Genomic DNA, 17,987 nt, shown 5'->3' on the forward strand with positions numbered 1-17,987 from the left:
TCTCCGCAGGTCATGAAGAGCTGGATGTCTGAGTTCACTTGAAAGCAATCCTTTTACATAATATTTTACTTCTCTCCCCTGTGATGCCATGCAATCCAGAAGCAGGCCATAATTCGAATTTAAGAAGAAGCTAAAATCCTAGCTCTCTCAACTAGCTCTTCTCAACTTTAAGTTCATTTTCTTTAATAATTCTTTGATATGTCCTTGACCTGCTGAAGGCCAAAAACTTATACTTTTCCCTGAGACCATTGTGAGCATGTGCATGTGTTTGAAACCAATGAAACTGTTTTGCAGGAAATGTATCACTTCAATTTTACGTATTTTTATACTTAAATTAAAAAAAAAATGCTGAAAATAAATTGTACAATTGATCTTGTTCCTACTTTTGTACTGTTAGTCATGGCTGCGAGCTTTCTGATGGTATTCGGCAGCCATGAAAGTCTGCGGGCAGTGCGGCTGGCAGGCCAGTTTTCACTACAGTCTGTGCTTTCCTGCTTCTTTGTCATTCACTTGTGCTTTGCCATTCACTTGTGTTGCATTTGGCAGTTTTAAACTTCATTTCCAGCGATTTCACTAGAGTTTTGCCTTCACATTTCTGTAAATTCCTATGACCTTCAGTTTTTCTGTTTCTCCTGCTCTTCAGGTCTTCCCAGTTATCAGAGACTTGTTTGACCTGTGCCTTCACATCCCTGTGGGTCTCATTTAAGTTTATAAGACCTCTGAGATCAGACACTTTGCCTTTCACCTCCCTCATGACTGTTGAAAATGGACTTGCACTTTCTCCTTGAGCCTTTCAAAGTCACAGACCGTATCCTCCATTCCCGTTCCTGAAATTATCCTGCAGAGCTTTTCTCAGGGTTCTTGGGCTTCTGGGAGGGGGTTGCTGCTGTTGTTTTCCAGTTGCATGGCTCCAATGACGCTGTTCTCTCCCTCGACCCGGAGCACCACAACCCGCCTGCCAAACCTCACGCAGAGGCATCAAATGTCAGTCCAGAGGCCACTGCAGAAAGTTGGCTGGTTTGTTGTTGGGTTTGGGGTTTGGTTTCTGGACAGGGGTGTCTTTTTGGAGCTGGAGCAAATGTGTTCCCTTCATACTAATAAAAACATGCCCTTGTTTCTCAGGGCTTGTCACCTTTTGAACGTGTTGTATTAAACGTAATGAGCTCTTCTGGGGCTGACCCAGAAAATGTATTGCTCTATTCCGCTCACTTACAAAAGTCCTACTTCTGCTACCTGATTTAGAGCTTTGGGTGTGCTCTCTACCAGTGCAATGCTGTTGTGTCTGCTGACTGTCAAAGCGTTTAGCAATATCCTGATAGCGGGGGTTTGGGGTTTATTTTTTGCCTTTTTTTAATCTCAAAACAAGTGTACATTTCCTTCTTCTGTAGTTGAATATATTACTTATCTGTATACGAAAGTTATTCCCTGTTGGTTGTTTTGCATGCAAACCTACAACCTACATGAATTTTTCCCTCTCAATTTACATGCAACCACAAGTATTTGTTGATGTAGAAAGATTGAGAAAGTTACTTCCTTATTGCAGGGGAGTATTGTACTTCTGCAATACCTAAATCTTTCAACATAATCCATTCGCGTAGTGTGCTAATTCCACCACTTGATTTAAGAAAGTGGCGCGGAATACAACATGTGTCTCGCAAGCCCTGCGGCAGGGCAGGAGCAGCACAACAGCCATCCTCTGCAGTGAACTGCCTTGCTTGTACTTGCTGCTGGGTCTTTGAAACAGATAAGAACATAGGAGAAAAAAGAGAAGAATATGATGGTTAATCGAATTTTTGGACGCCCATGAGCAACCAGCATGAAGTAGCAGTAAAAATTGTAATGCACTTTCAGGGCACACTAAAGGAGTTATTTTTGGTAGAGATATCCAAGCCATTGTATGTGGCAACGACAAAGTTAAACGTACAGCCGAGGTCACCTAGCTTTAACAAAGCTTAATGTGAATTCAAACAGGTGCAGATGAGGATTAGTAGGTCAATTAGAAGAATAGGATGGATTAAACATTTCCCTGTTATTCCTTACAAAGAGATAAAAATGCCTTGATTTGTTTAGCCTGGTGGGCAGATGCTTATAAGGGGATAGGACAACTATTTGTAAATGGATTGGAGGGTTATGTATCAAGGAGGGAAAAATCCTATACAAGAGGATAATATTACTCCCAGATTAAGTGTTTATTATCTGATTATGAATACGTTTAGGCTGGAAAGTGGAAGGTTCCTCAACACTCACAGAGTAAAGATCCAAATAGTACTGGAGACAGAGAGGAGTTTAAATTGTTGGGAGATTGAGCGTGATAAGCCCAATGGAAGGGATTGTGTAACTAATTTGGAGAATTCCTGAAGATAAGAATCCATGGGTATCTGCTAGGTTCAAAAGGAAACTGGATCACTGCTTGTACTGTATTTATTTTTTGGTAATCCTGTGCTAAGACTTCTACCCCTTTCTTGTAGGGATCAGCAGAGATTTGTCGCCCTCAAACTATTTAACAAACTTTGTTTAACAGATTTCTTTTGCTTATTGCAGGGTTCTAGCACATCAGTGGTGCCTTCAGTCTCTCTTTTGCTGTCTGCTGTCAACAGCTGTTTTGTTTGAGCTGCTACTTAGGTCCTTGTTTGGTTATGAATATTGGGCAGGTATTGTGTGGCAGCGGGTACCCGGACATCTGTCCCATGCTTTCCTGGGATTGCAGGAAGCCTCGCTGCGGGACCTGCGTCCCAGTCCTCCACTGCTGCTAAAGGGAGAGCTGCTGGTTTCTTTTTCTTTTTCAGCACCTCAAAAGGTGCTGGTAATCCAGTAGTGTTCCTCCACCCTCTGTTTATACAGACAGTTTGTGTCTTTAAAGGCTATTTATTTTTTTGTTTTGAACATTTCATGAGACACATCGCTGTTTACTCAAGCAAAGGCCTGGAGTACAACTGAGCCCTTGTCATTCTGTACTGATTTAATCCAAATTTATTTTGCCTCAGTTATTCCTCCTTTCTGGTGCATAAAAAAAAATAATATCATGGGAGAGGAGCACTCTCAGGATTCCTTAAATATTCATTGTGCCTCAGTGTCATGGCAGAGCTCTGTCTGTAACTGTAATGACAGCAAGAGTGATCCTCCTCTGGATGCACAGGCAAGGAGCAGAGTTATTTATTTCTCTTTGACGATTTCACAGATGAAACAGCTATGAAACTTCAGAGAGCACCAGTCATACCTTTATCTACCAGTTTACTTTGCTCAATAGTGCGTAGTTAATTCCTTTTTTCTGTAGAGATTAGTGTTTAAAAGCACTTGCTGTGTAGCCAGCTACTGCGTATGCTTGAAGCTGAGGAACAAAAACACACTGCCAGCTACAAGGTCTCACTGCTGTACTTTTCCTTGCAACCTTTAATAAATTCAAACCATTGTTATTGTGCATAGAATCCAGCAAGGCTATAATCACCATTAAAGAGGGTGGTTGGCTTATGTTTAGTTTGGGTTTCACTATTTTAGGGCAGACAGGAAAAATATTTATGTAACTGTTTTAGGACAGGAATAATCTTTTCTGTTTACATTTGTGGAGCGAGCACAGCCAGGTCCATGCAGGGACTGAGACTCCTGTACCACCGTACACAAGTATTTGTGTTCTTACTTTTCTCATCCCCCATCACACTGAGCAGTGGATAAGCAGGTTTCATCTGATTGAGACATTTAAATAGTTAGGAACCATTGCAGTAGAAAGAAACTATTTTTCTTCCAGGCAGGAGAAATTTAGTTCCCCCAAGTCTTGCATCCTACATCCCAACCTTCTGCCAGTAAAAATAAATAAATAAAAGAAATTTGTAAAATCCCTCCAGATATAACAGTTGCACCTCTTCTGAGCCCTCCACCAATATGTTTCTTCTCCTTTCAGCGTTGCCTGCCTTTCTGCTCCATGCATACATACTCTCATCTTCTTCTGAACTACTGAATGGGCAAAAGGCAGGGTGTGCGATGCCTTGTTCTGAGCTGTACGTGTCCTCCCTGACCCGTCCCAGCAGGGAGCTGCTGATCCCCTGTTGCAGCCTTTCCCTCAACAGGGCCGTTTGCTGGTATCTTCTATCCTCGTGCAGATGTCCTACAGCACTGTAGGAATTTGGGACCTCCTCAGCCCATCTGTCAAATGTGGCTAAAGCTGCCTGTCGTGTTCAGAAGCCATTAGGAAATGCAAAGCTGGATAGATATACAGCGCTATTGTATAAAGCCCATTTCATCAGCCCATTTCACCCTAAGAAGACTGGATTTCCAATTGTAATGTATAGACAGATATGTATTCCTGCCCAGATATATAACATTAGCCCTGAAGATGTGCTCTTACATGCGTTCTCCAAATAGATAATTGGAGGGCGAGAGGGAGAAGGAGAGGGAGAGGGATGTTTGTACCATCTCATGGCAGGTAATAATGTCATAGCACACCTGGGTCCTGCTGACCTTGTTTCTCATGCAAGTGCTCATGAAATATTTTGTGGTTAAAAAAAAAAAAAAAAGCTTGGAAACCCAGGATCCAAAGGGTTTCAAAACTTTATTGTATGTGCCAAATATTTCCAGCTGTTATTGCCTTCCACTTATTTCCCACAGCATCTTGGCCTGGGTCTGCTAGTGATCTTTCTTCGTTGATGGCATGAGATATTAGTTGAGCCAATGTTTATGTTGCTCAGAAGGATACTCCTCAAGCCTTACTTCATTAATGATTTTAAAGCTTGTTAACCTGTTTATCTTCAAAGGATGGAAGATTTTAATGTTAAATAATTTGGACAGCGTTTGTATAGATTTTGATAATGAGTACAATTGGATATCAGACTCCAGTCTGTGTTATAAACTAGGAGCCATCACACATACTTCAGTTGCTTCTCACTGACAGGAGTGAGATTAGCCTGCATACATTGGTGTCCTAAGCAGCATTACATCTGCTAACTCCAACCCATTGAGTGTTTCTGATGTACAGCTTCTTCAAAACAAAACAATTGCTAAGATATTTGATAGTGGAAAATTTGGGGATGGTTTACTATGGCTTCTGTGATCGTCCATGGATTGCCTTGTGACATAGCATAACCTCGTGAGTGGTTTAATTTAATTAAATCTAAAGCAACAGGGAATATCTTGGATACTGTGGGATCAGCTGCTTTCTATCACGAGAATTTATAAAGTTGTATATGCAAAGCAGTTGCAAAGTTTAACTGTTTTAATCTTCTTATATACCAGCCTACAGTGCTTTCTTAAAGAGTTGATGTCAAGGTACTCAAGTCATTCAAAACCACAGTCTGGTTGATTGACTGCTTTTTGTTGTTGTTTTGGTTTTCAAACATTCATTAAAATGGAAGGAAGTTTTTGCTTTAACTTTATTTTCCACCACTCACATTGGTGCTGTTTGCATTTCACATTTCTTTTTGTTTTGGTGATGAAAACATCCTACTTGGTTGTTAATTGTTGTAAATATTTACTTAGCACTTTGCAGTCGCTAATGAATTAATCTCCCTAATGTTGGGTAAGTGTTATGTGTACTTTAGAGCTCAGGAGTGTCGATGAGACATACCTAAGGCCATAAAGTGTGTCAGTAGTGTAGATGAGGATTTAATTTGAGAACCTTTCTGTGACTCACTGTAGTTAATGTGCTGGTAGTGTCAGTCTGTGGGTTTTGTGTATGAGCCAGGATTTGCAGTATTATAGAGATTACATCTTTCTTATTGTTCTAAAGCAGCTCTTTCAGGTTGTGTTCATTTTCCTTTGAGAACTGGATATTTTTTAAAGCTTGCTTCTACATAACTGAAATGTTAACTTTACTTGAAAGGAAGCCTGATTTACGGCTAAAGCAAAACATTAACTCTTTCAATATCAGCCCTAAAAGTTAGGCTCCAAAAGGTGAAAATCCCTTCTCCTTCTCCCACCGACTGGGCATAGAGAGACAACCTGTTCTCTTTTCCATTTGCCTGTCTGCAGGGACCCCTGTAACCAGCTTGTGTTGCTGAATCCTGGAGATGCTCTCCAGTCTTGCACGGCAGAGCTATGGGTAGCACAGCCAGGAGGAATCCGACATCTCATCCCATGTATGATAATGCAGCCTCCAATCGAACGGACTCCTCTTGGAGGCCAAGCAGCCTCTTGCAGCCAGCACAGGCAGACTCTTTGCCTAAAAGGCCTCTTCACACCCAAACTACAAATGTAGCACCCTGTTTTTTTTCTGGGACGATGAGGAACAAACCCTTCCTTTTATTCTAAAAATGACAGAAACTCCATGCAGAAAAGGTGTCACTTGCTTTATTACCAGCAGCTCAGAGCTGGTAGAAGAGAACATAAGGCTCTGCTGTAGCACTGAGTTTAATATTAGAGTGGTAACAGAAGGAGCAGCTCACTGGGATATAAGGTGCTTTTATTTCACGTTTGCATTCAACAGTTGTGTTTCTGTTATTTAAGCTTCCTGACCTGGGAATATCACTGGGTCTACATTCACAGCCTGGACTTTACCACTTAAGTATGTGTGACTATGGCTATGGGTTTGTCTGGGTTTTGTTTGGGATGGTTTGTTTTGGTTTTTTGGTTTTTTGTTTTTTTTTTTTTTTTCACAAATACACTTGAGATTGCTTCAGTCCCTCCTTCAGAATTCTAGGCAGAACTAAAAATTTGCTGAAAGAGATATATGGGGTGGGGAGGGGGAAATAATTTTCCAATCACTTATTACTTTTTCCTCCATTTTTCCCTCACCACCTTTCCCAGATGTTGCTAAATGAAACTTAGAGCTCAAAAATGTAGAAGTCGGCTTTTGTAGCTGAACACCTCGTTTAAAGGCTATTTATTTGAATGAAGTAACAATGCCAACTAGTGGTCAGATCCTTCATAGAGAAGAGACTTGGTATTCTGGTAAAAAAAATTAAAATAATTTTAATAAAAATAGATGTAAATCATAACATCATGACAATCTCACTAGTCAGCTTTCTGATAGGGAAAAGATTGTATTTATTGATTTTGTTTAACAAGGCATTTCAATTAGTAATATAACAAGTATATCATTAGATTAATGCCGTGTTGTCCTTTCACTATGCATTAATACACTATTATGCTTTTCTTTTTTTCCAAAATCAATTCATCTCACTCATAGTCTGACCACCTCTGCCAACGCTTCCAAAACCAAAGAAAGGAGTATATATTATCGCCATCTTCTTTCACAATAGTGTCTGGGTTCTACTTTCCTAAATTATAGATGTGCAGTGGGGTTGAAAAACCCACTCTGGCTCCTGTTTGAAAGCCATGGTTATTCTAACAACAAGGGATGGTCTTCCAACACCACTGAAAGCTTTTTTCTTCCCCCTCCTCAGTCTTATTTTTAAATGTATATCACCATTTCAAAGTTCATGAGGTACTCTGCCACAAGTTGCTTTTTTTTTTCTCATGTTGCTTAAGGACTCTTTTTGTATCAAGATAGTTAGATTTTGGGATGCATATGTAAATATTACTGCCTGTAATCTGGATACCAGTATCTAAATCTAAATATAATCTTTATGTATTAAAAAGGTAAAACTGTAAAACACCTATTTGGATTTTTTTTTTAGATTTTTTTGGATTTCGTTCAGGGTTTTTTTTCCTTGTCAAAACTGTATCCTTCCTATAGCGTTCCCCTAGTACTCAATTGTTTTAGAAAACTCATGTGCTGATTAACAAGGCGATTTCACTAGATGATACAAGGAAAGGAACAGATCAGGAAGACAGCTCTCTGAGTTCTACAAACCTGGTTAAAATTAGGGTATCTTTTTACTCTGCGTCAGCTAGATGTTTTCAGAGTCTGCAGTCTGTAGGTGCTGTGTCTTCAGTATCTACAGTTCTTTTGATGCACAGGATTTCTAGCAGCAGTTTGATGTTGGGGTACCCTATTCTTTTAGTGTTAAACTATGGGAGACATTCCCTGGAGTTTCTCCTAGAAATCGGCCTGACTACCTACCTGCCTGACTTTTGAAAAGCTAGCTTTCCACATGTTATCAGGTACTTACCATTATTAATTTTGCATACCTAACAACTTTGAGCATATCTGTGCTATTCATCATGTTTTATGGCTTCTGCAAATAATAGTGACCTTATATGTTCTGTGAAGTCAGCTAGTTTGTGTGTGCCTCTTATTCCTTGTAAATACAACAGTCACCTGTATTTTATTGTATCCAAAGGCAAGCCCAATTTATTTCTCTGATGCTTAGTGAACTTTGGATCAGCTCCTTGATCTCATGTGTTTAGCTGTGATGCTAAGATTGGGAGCTCTGATTTGCTTTGGGCCGCAGAAAAATGTGGATCACGCTTAAAAGAAATATTTTGGGGGCTAGTTTTGATCTGCACTGAAGCTCCAAATCCTTTCTCTTCTGGCAGGCTTCTGTAAATGCTGTTTTTTTCCACCATGGAATAATCCAGACAGAAAGCTGCCCTCTCCTTCCTGCAGCATCACGAATTGGAGCCTGGTCTCTGTGGCTCTGAAGTTGTACAGTGACTGCTTATGGCACTGGTGAGTGTCAGATTTGTATGAGCATCCTTATCCAATGTGGTCCTTCAGCTCTGCTTTCACCTCCCTGACAGACAAATACTGAGCTTTGGCATTCAGTGTTTCAGAGCACCAAATACTCCAAGGCAATCCCGAAGTTTCCTGGGTGTTTTGGAGGAGTGTGGGGATACACCGCGTTCTCTGGCTCTTCTGCACCCCACAGGTGGGATTTCTGGATTTCTCTGTCGTTCTTCTGACTCTAGACCCTGGGATCTTGATTTTTCTCCTCCTACCTTGCTTGTTCAGTGCTGGCAAACCCAGAGGCCACACTTATAGCAGCTACAGCTCGTTCATTTATTTTTTTAATCTGTGACTACTTTGAAGATCATTTACTAACAACCTTCACAGAAACAGCTTTCTAGCATTACTGCTGAATTTGGAAGTCCTCCATGTTGCTTGTTGCTCAGCTATCTTCAGCCCTGTTTTTTTGCTTTGTCTCCCCTTGACTCCAAGCTCCATGGTTTGCATATTGCTTTTATTCTCCACTTCGAATTCTTTTTTTTTTTTTAATTTTAGCTCAGAGACATCAAACACCGCATTTCTGGATATATGTGTTCCCTGCTTTCTTGCCCTTTGTTGCCTGAAGGCAGCCTAAGTTCATAATTAAACTATGGGCAAGATGGGAAAAGAGAACTGTTTGCTTCGTGAACTCAGCAGCATTAACCATTAACTATGCCTCTCTCTATTTATTTTTAATGAAGGAAGAAGGGGAAAAATGAATAACATCTGTCTCTCACCTGTATTGATATATGGGTTTTATGGAGGTGAGAAGCTAGAGCGGAGAGACAAAAAGCTGTGGCCATTGCTTTCTGTGATCTTTTCTACCTTTAGTCCTGGACAGAGGATTCCAGAATTTATTCCCCCCCACACACACCCAGTTTTTTCTCCCCTCTCCCCTGACCTTACATTACCAGCAAGTTTAAGGAGAAGGAGGAGGGAGGAGAAAGGTGAAGCAGTTCTCAATCCACCATTCTTCTCCCCATTGCAGCCTTTCCTCTTCCCTTCCTGGCAGAAGAATGCTGCTTTCTTGCTTTTGGGGTTTCTCAGTTGCTAGGAATTCAAAATATTTGTGGCTTTTTAAAAAATAATTTTGGAAATTGCGTCAGTGCTGAGGCCCTGGGGCTGGAAATGCCAAGTGTTACCTAAGTGGAATACTTGGCAGCCCAGCATGGCACTGTGTGATGGGAGATGAACCTGGGGCAAGAGGAGCCAAGTGCCAAGGGTAGAAGGGCCCCCAGCCATTTCTGAGTCAGAGTCAGGCAGAGGAGCGGTGCCCTGACTGCAGAGGGTCGGCTGGCTGCTGCTGGAGCAGAACATTTGTCCTTCACAAGAAGCAGCCCACACACAGATCTCGGTGGCAGAGGGAAACCAGAGGCTACATGGAGAGGTGAGCAGATAAGGAGCAGAAACATTTGCCTGGTAGGAAGAAAAGAGATTCTTGAAGAAGGACCAAAGCTGAGGGAGACCCAACGAGCCTTAACCTGTCATGCTTCCTCCTTGCATGCCCGCTGTTTGCCATGGGAGTCTGGGAAAATGCAATAACTTTTTTCCCCCCCTGTACAAAACTTTCCTACCTCGCAGATTCAGAAATGAATGGTGAGCACAGCCAGGAAACAAGGAGACTTGTCATAGGAGTCTGCGGACAAAGAGCTCCTCACTGTGAATAAGTGGAAAAAAACCAGAGGAGTCGTCCCTCCCTCACATGGGCATAACAGGCAACTCTGTGGAGTCACACACAAACCAAGGGAATCCTGCCATCTCTAGGGAAGGATTAAAATGTTAAAATTCCTGTTTTCTTTGGCATGTGAAGGAAATATTGTTTGTTGTTTTAAAATCGATATTTCAGTAATGCCAGCAGAAGAATTTACAAATCACATGTACAATAATAAGGAGGGTAATGTCTGTGTACGTGACATCTATGAGAAAGAATCTGGAGTGTTTGAATATGTCCTGGCCATCTGCTGTAAACACCTAAGTTTGTTAAAGTAGTGGTCTTTACAATATATTGATCGTTTGGATGTTTTGTTTCTCCTCCAGAATTTGGATGCCTGTTGTCAGTAGAAATGACTTCTTCAGTCATCATGAAGAGCCCCTTTATTCTCTAAGGAAAGAATTTTACATTGTCAAGAAATTCTATGCAAGCAGAAGGGAGACTGTTGGTTTTTTTTCTTCCCCCCCTCCCCCAACTGTCCTTGCTAACAGCTACACGGTAGTTCGTGCAATGGTCGGACTGCTTTGCTCCTCAGCATTGCCTGGTATTCTGAGAAAGTTTGGCTAAACCTGCACAGGATTAGTCACTTTCAGTGGTGGAAAAATGTTCAAGGATATACTTACAGATATTGCTCAGTAGCATTTTGCAACAATATACATGAAGGAATTCTCCTGTTGACATCATAATGTCCTACAACTAACACTGGTGCAGTTGTTCAGACATAGTTCTGGGGAAATTTTTATGGCCTGTGTTGCAAGCTTCTCAAAATCCAAACCAGAAATTTCCCCTGTTGGTTCAGTTAGGTCCCCAATGGCTTGCTTCATTCTGTTCCCAAGGACTTGGAGGTCCAGAGCCCCATTTTCTTCTGTCCAGAGACAGAGCTTCAATGTGATGCATGCAGGACAGCTTGGGCTGTGCTTCTCCGGATGCCCTGGAGAACACAAGTGTAATGCAGACTTGAGGGAGATGGGAAATGTCCTGCTCTGACCCCTTCTACCTTTCCAGTGATTTGCTTAGGGGAATGCTGACCTGGCCAAAGTTTTCTGCCCTACTTCTTCTTCTAGGCAAATTTCCTTCTCCACTCTCCACTCCTATGATGAATTAGGGTCAGATACCTGGACTGCAGAGACTTTTCTTGATAAATATGGCTACCCTACATCCTCTTCCTTACCTCACTATTTTCTTTTGAAAACCATTTTGTTCTTGTCAACATCTGGTGAGTGCAGCCTGAGCTTTTGAAATCCTGGATAAAGGAGGAGCTCTGATTCCTTCCTTTTATCCTGCAAGGACAGCCAAGAACGGGGGAGGCTTTAGCTGACCACCCAACTACAGGGGAAGAGTATGGCAGATGGGCACATCACCAAAGCTGAGCAGGAAGAACTAAAAAGCCGCAGTGGGTTTGGTGATCTGAGGTGAGGACATAGGTGGGAAAGGAGCTGCAGATAAGGGGGAGTGTGTGTATGGAGTGGGGTGAGCTGGAAGAGAATTTGGGAGCAGGACAGAGGATTGGAGGTGAGGGGAGGAATGAGAAGAGAGTGGTAATAGGCTGCAGGGTGGGTTGCGGGGTCAGGACTAAGAATTTGAAACAGGAGAGGGTTCAATGAGGAGATGCTCTTGAATGGGAGAGGCTGAGGGCACTGTGGTTAACTTATGGGACATTTGAGAAAAGGGGAAGTGGGGTATTTGAAACAGGAGCGGTGAGAAGGGATTTGGGATCAGAGGAAAGCTGGAAGGGAAGGGGGTGATGAGGACAAAGGAAGGTGGTGTAGAGTTAACACACTTAAGTCATTTGAGTGGGTCACTGCAGTGCAGGGAGGTGAGGGATAAGACATCTGGGTCAGAAGAGAGAAAGTATTGGGGACTTGGAGTGTGGGCCAGAAGCAGAAAAGGTCAGGAGGATGCTCAAGACTGCAGGGACCTCCGGCTCAGGAGGGACTGTGATTCCCAATGGGCAATTCTTGTCCCTACTCATCTGCCCTTCTCACTCGGACACCTTGAAGCAGGACTCAGGAACAGAAAACACCCAGACCCACTTCCTTGCCTCTCCACTCTGCCCCTTCCACTTGCTCAGACCAGCAGGAGCCACCTGTGAAACCTTCCCGCCATCCTCACTTTCTCTCCCACTCCCACGTCGTAGAGGTGGCACACCAAGCAACGCAGCAGAAACTCAAACTCACAGAGTCCAAAGTTCTCGGTGCTTCCCATTCCCTGCAAGGGGAATGTTTGATCTTGGGCTGACTGCTTCTTTTAGGTAAACTTGGCCTTTGAACACATGCTCAAACATGCAGAGCACAGTTCAGAATTATAACAATGGCCTCGATGATGATTTCTTGTTTCTAAGTATGAACCATGGTAGTGGGAGATAAGAGCAACTTCATCCAGGTTTCTGTACATTCCCATATTGTTTGCTATTACTGCAGGTGCGACACTCCATCAAACACCACTACACTTCTATTTTCAGATTAAATGCTTTCATTAAGAAAATCTGAGTGTGTTTTAATGAGTCTGTAAAATGAATTCTACAGAAATCATTAAACACCATATGAAATCCAATAATTGCAAATACGGCCTACTAATTTGCCACCAGGTAATGTGAGATAGTAGCCTTGCAAAACCTATTAGTATATGGTAATTCTTTTAAAATACTATATGCATCTTACAACCAGAAACAAGCACTGTGTGTTGTTTTAAATGAATCTGTATTCTTCTTCAGTGGGGTGATCTGTTAGAAACATTTACTAATAATTGGCTAGGAAGAAATGTCAGTGTATATGCAAGCCCCAGCAAGTATAAACTCTTCCTGAAAAACAATGTGTTTCTCTTGTCAGGGGACTAGACAGGTCCCATGTAGGCTGTACCTACAGACATTGCTGTGACTATATCCTTAGGCCAGTTTTAATATTTCTGTTTGTTTCAATTATGTTTCACTTTTCAATACTGGCAATTTTAAATAGATAATTTGTAAAAGTAGAGTGAGAAAGTGAACAAAACAGGAAATCTTTTATTTCAGAAGCTTAGCCTGCGAATGTGGTCTGTAAGCAAGTGGCTGTGGAGTTGTCAGTGTTGTATAAAGAGGAATACAAACTCCAGGCAGAGCGTTGATGAAAAATTACTGAGATGTGTTTACGTGACCACAGTAAAGTACATCTGCAGGTAAAGTAACATAAAAGATATTGCAAACTTTTTGTCCAGGGCTCAGAGCACAAAAATAAAGGTTTGCCTTCAGGTGGTATGCGGTTACCAGATATGGAGTAAGAAACTCTGATGGGACTCAATTAATTCAGCAGCCTGAGGTCCTCCTTGTTGATCTTACAACATTTTTCTAACAAGCTGTTAAGGTTGATGTCTCCTCTTGCCCTGACTAGTGCTCTGTTAAATAAAATGACATCCAACACTGAAAAAAAATCGAAGGTGGTATCGTACTCGTACCTGTGACCTACAATTTAACTTCCTAGACAACTCAGGCAAGACACCCACTTTTTTGTTTGTTTGTTTGTTTGTTTGTTTGTTTGTTTTAGGGTAAAGAGCAAAACTATGGATGTTATGTTGCTTAGAATGGAGAATTTATCTAATCAATGCTGTGGTAAATACAAATAAGGAGAATCAAACACTTTCACCTGCAGATGAATTTCAAGACTTACTTGTCCCTCTTCAATGAATGCCCTCTTGTCTACTGAGGACATTCAGGCTCATGTTTTGTACTAAATCCATTCCCTGCATTAAGCCCAGTATCACGTAGGATAGCATGGTACTTATTAATCTTCTGTTGCCTTTTTATAGAATCTTCCAATTCAAGATCTTAAAGTCCTTCATGTTGGTGTAGCAATCTTCTATATTTCCAGTGTTTCCAGTGTCCCACAGTAAACTGTTGCTAGAATCCAGAATAAGGGGCTGAAGCTCTTGATCTAATTCTGTTATATGATAAAATTACTGAATATTTACATGCAGGTATCTACCCCAATGCATATTGTTCCATTTACCTTCCAAATATTTGCAAAGCAACCAAGCTCAGGTTTGCAGGTAGGTGAATGCTCAAAGTCAGGGCCCTGAGAGTCCCAGGAAAACACTCACTGACTTCACGTGTCCTACTCCCCTGAGAAACACCTATCTGGAGCTTTTGGGATAGTGGATACAAAGTGAAAACATGCATCGCTAAAATAATAAACATCCTTGATCCAGTGAGAAATGTGGATTGGGAAAAATCTTCACTTCTTTTTATATTTCTATTTTTAAGTTTTCGCAAAGTAAAACATGGGAAAACTTAAGCTTTTGTTGCCAAATTCTGTCCTGATATGCACAAACATGACTTTCGTTGACCTTTTGAGGAAGGGCTATGGACTTCACTGAGCACAGCACAGAATAGCATAGAATTGGAGTGGGAAAGTTAAGTAACTAACAGGGACTTTAAGATATTTATTACCAAGTCAGAAGTACTTGATGAGCAAAAAATTGCCAGTTATCTCAACGCTGGGGTGTGGAATAGATAAAGACACAGTAAAAAATATAAATCAGCAGGCTCAACGCAATGTTACAAAGCCAAAGAAATAGGAAAATGATGGAAAAAGGTCAACAAAAACCAGAAATGTCAAGAAGGCAACAAAAGATGTGACAAAAAAGGGTTGAACACTGTGAAGACAAAGTAGGACTTTTATAATTATGTCAGGAACAAAAGGTCTGTGACAGACTGCTTAAGCCAAGGGGAAGTTGTTTGTGGATGCGCTAGATAGTGCTGGGAAACACAGCAGTTTCTTCACCTCAGCATTCACCAGGAAGAAAAGGGAAAAACCTGCCAGAACCAAAAAGACCTTTTTGTAGAGCAAAAAATGGAAAATTCCTGAAAACGAAGTCTGCCCACTGTAGCTAACAGAATAGTACACTGGCTCAGTAGAGCGGTCCCAGGGCAGCTGGCATCCTCCCTTAGCCCTCCGAAAAGGTAAAGATGGTAAGAGGTGACAGGAGGACTGGCAAGAGCCAACTGCAATATCTGTGTTGCCACAGCACAGTATGGGTCATACCCAAAGAGCAGCTCTCTCTTGTTTGCCTCCATGCACGGTGTGTGTGGGTTTGGGTTTTGTTTTTATTTATTTTTTGTGTGTGTGTGCAAAGCCTTTAGATTTAACTTTCATTGAAGTCCTCCTTCTGCTTGCTTTCCTTATGGTCTCCCCTTTGTTTAGGATGTTTGCTTGCTCTTACTCAGGCAGCATAGTGTACTCAGAAAATGTTGGATTTCACACTCAGGGCCAGCATCCCCATTTGTCTAGGCTCTATGCTTACCCAAAAGCTCTGGGGCTCAGATAAACAAGGTTGTGTTACATACATAAATAAAGCTGTGCATGACTAACTTGTGCATCTGATGGGAGAAAATGAGGTGACACCCGAGGTTGCAAAGCTCATAGTCACAAACTGAACAAGGTTAATGAAATTGCACAGGGCAAGAGTTTATTACTTGCTGCTCCTGGACCATCACCCACGAAGAACATGATAACAGAATATTTAACCATGGGATAGGTATGGTTCAGGCGTGCAAAAAGAGTACCTTTTCTTCTGCTCGTATGCCAACTCTGATTTGGAGAAAGTACTGCTAGGCATCAGCACAGAGGCAAACAATTATTAAGTGAGAAGGGGATGCTGCAGTCACTGGCCCCTTCTTGCTGGCAGGAGGTAAAGCAAAGGTATTAAAGCTTCCATTAGCATGACCCATGCAGTACGTGCTTCTGGTCACTTGATACCCTCTCCCTGACCAAATCTAAAGTCTGCTAAATCTGTAAGCTACTTCATTGCACGACTTACCAAAAATGTCCACTTTATGTCATAATTGAGCTGCTCTGACTTTAGTTTCTGATTATTAACTCTTTGGTTAGCAAGGCCAGCCTCAAAAGCAAGGGGCCAAATGGACTCCTTCTATGCTTTGTGAACGTCTTTTCCCTGGAAATTAGATCAAGATCCTTCAACTCTTGTAATCTAAATTGCTGCTCTTTGACACTTGTTTGGCAACCGAGAAGGGCAGGATTCAAAACAGCATCTTAGAGGTGAAAGGCTACATATCCTGTTAGTGGGAAAACTTTCATCTACAAATGCAATGGTATTCGTCAAGAGGCTAGAGAAGATTTGACACCAGGAAAAGCCTTTGTGAAGTACACCATAGTAACAGAAATGTATTCACCTTGATTTAAAGCATTCTTTTTACAGTTAAAACTAAAAATGGAGCAAGTCTGGTTTATAAGTTAAATGCAGGAACTGTGACAAATAACAATTTAGATGAGGAAAGGGAGGTGCCACAGGGATTGGGTTCCGAGGCAAACTTGTCTTGTGAAAAGGATATGAAGTTAAGTAATGGTCAAATAAACCAGGGTTTTTTTGTTGTGTTTTTAGTATTGCTTTAAAAAAAACAAAAGGTAAACATCAGAAGTACAGGACTGCCTGACATTCAGGAAAGGCTTGCTTGTGATTAATATACTGAAGAAGCTGCTGAACAGTTTATCCCTGTGAAAGTACAACCTCTAGGATGTTACTAAGATCAGGAAAAATGTGGATTATTGATTACCTTGCCTGTGCAGGAAGGCAGGAATGAAAATCTAATATAGTTGATCCTGTTTGACTTGGGACATTTTCTGAATTTTTGCTCTTGAAACAATTCACTTTTAATAAAGAGTTACTGGTTTTGTTCTGTTTGTTTTTTTCCTTGCCCTGCTTTTCTCTTGCAGGACAATAAGAACTCAACTAAATTGCAGTCTGGTGAGGATTTCTCTCAAGAAGGTTGAGCTGCTGCAGCTTAAATGCTGAGGAGCTGGAGGAGAGAAACAAATTGCATCCTTCCCAGTGCTACTTGGTTGGTACCAAACGACTGCACAGTCCTTCTGCCACCCTTTCTACTAGGCTCCAGCAGTAGCTGGGATGTTGTGTGTGCACAAGAGGAGGTCCGGCAGTTTGCTGAGCATTGCTTTTTTTACTCTGAAATCGTGGCCTTCCTGCTCCATTGAACAGAGATGGTCAGGAGTTCCTGGAGCAATTTTCCAAATAAAAGACGCTTTTTTTTGTAATCCAAATATATTGCAAGAATGTTTCAGCAGAAGATGTTTCCTCTAGTGTGGTAATTCAGATTAACATGCTGAGAGAGACCTGCAAATAAGCAGAGGCTGGGTAGAGACAGACTGCCTCACGGTGTCCCATGAGGTGACCCAGTAGCACTAATGTAGAGGTCACAGTCTCTGGTAAAGCTGTCCATCAAAATCGCGTGCCTGCCCTGAATCAAGCAGGACTGGGATTTGAATGAGAGATCTTTTTTGGTTTATTTTTTTTTCTTTTCCAATATAAATGCCCTAGTTATTTCGAGGCAATTCTTCTTCTCTCTTTTCACCAAAAATAATCTCATCTTCCATTTAAAAAATATTGAGTTTGTCCCTGTATGGAAAAGGAAAACTTCTACACAATCAGAAATTTCATATTTTTTTACTAAGCTCTAGTGCTAGCAGTGTTACAGATGGGGAGCAGGAGGAGATCAACGTTTGTGTCTTTAAGCTTGTGCCTGAATCTTCATCCCAACAGAGAGTTCAGTTAATTTATTAATTGTATGTATTTTTAAATGAAGTAATAATGCCATCAGAACACCATGAACTGCCTTTACCTTGTTCCCCTCTTTGGCCTCTAGCACTTAGGGGTGGCCTTACCATATGTATCATACCCTAAAGAAACATGGAAGCTGCCACACATTTGACAACTTGTGTGTGGGACAGCATTGCT

At 41.5% G+C, this 17,987-nt stretch overlaps 1 long non-coding RNA gene across 1 annotated transcript in view; it reads left to right on the plus strand.

Annotated features, from left to right (window-relative positions):
- Positions 1 to 14,248, plus strand: part of LOC148053250 (uncharacterized) — a 28,078-nt gene extending 13,830 nt beyond the window's left edge. The window contains exons 2-3 of the long non-coding RNA XR_015708402.1: positions 8,368 to 8,500; positions 8,597 to 14,248. This is a non-coding gene — a long non-coding RNA (uncharacterized LOC148053250). The remainder of the gene's footprint in view (positions 1 to 8,367; positions 8,501 to 8,596) is intronic.
- The last annotated feature ends 3,739 nt before the right edge of the window (positions 14,249 to 17,987 follow it).

The sequence above is a fragment of the Nipponia nippon genome, unplaced genomic scaffold (assembly GCF_047370975.1).
Source record: "Nipponia nippon isolate SJK-2023a ecotype South Korea unplaced genomic scaffold, ASM4737097v1 scaffold_4, whole genome shotgun sequence".
Taxonomy (NCBI): domain Eukaryota; kingdom Metazoa; phylum Chordata; class Aves; order Pelecaniformes; family Threskiornithidae; genus Nipponia; species Nipponia nippon.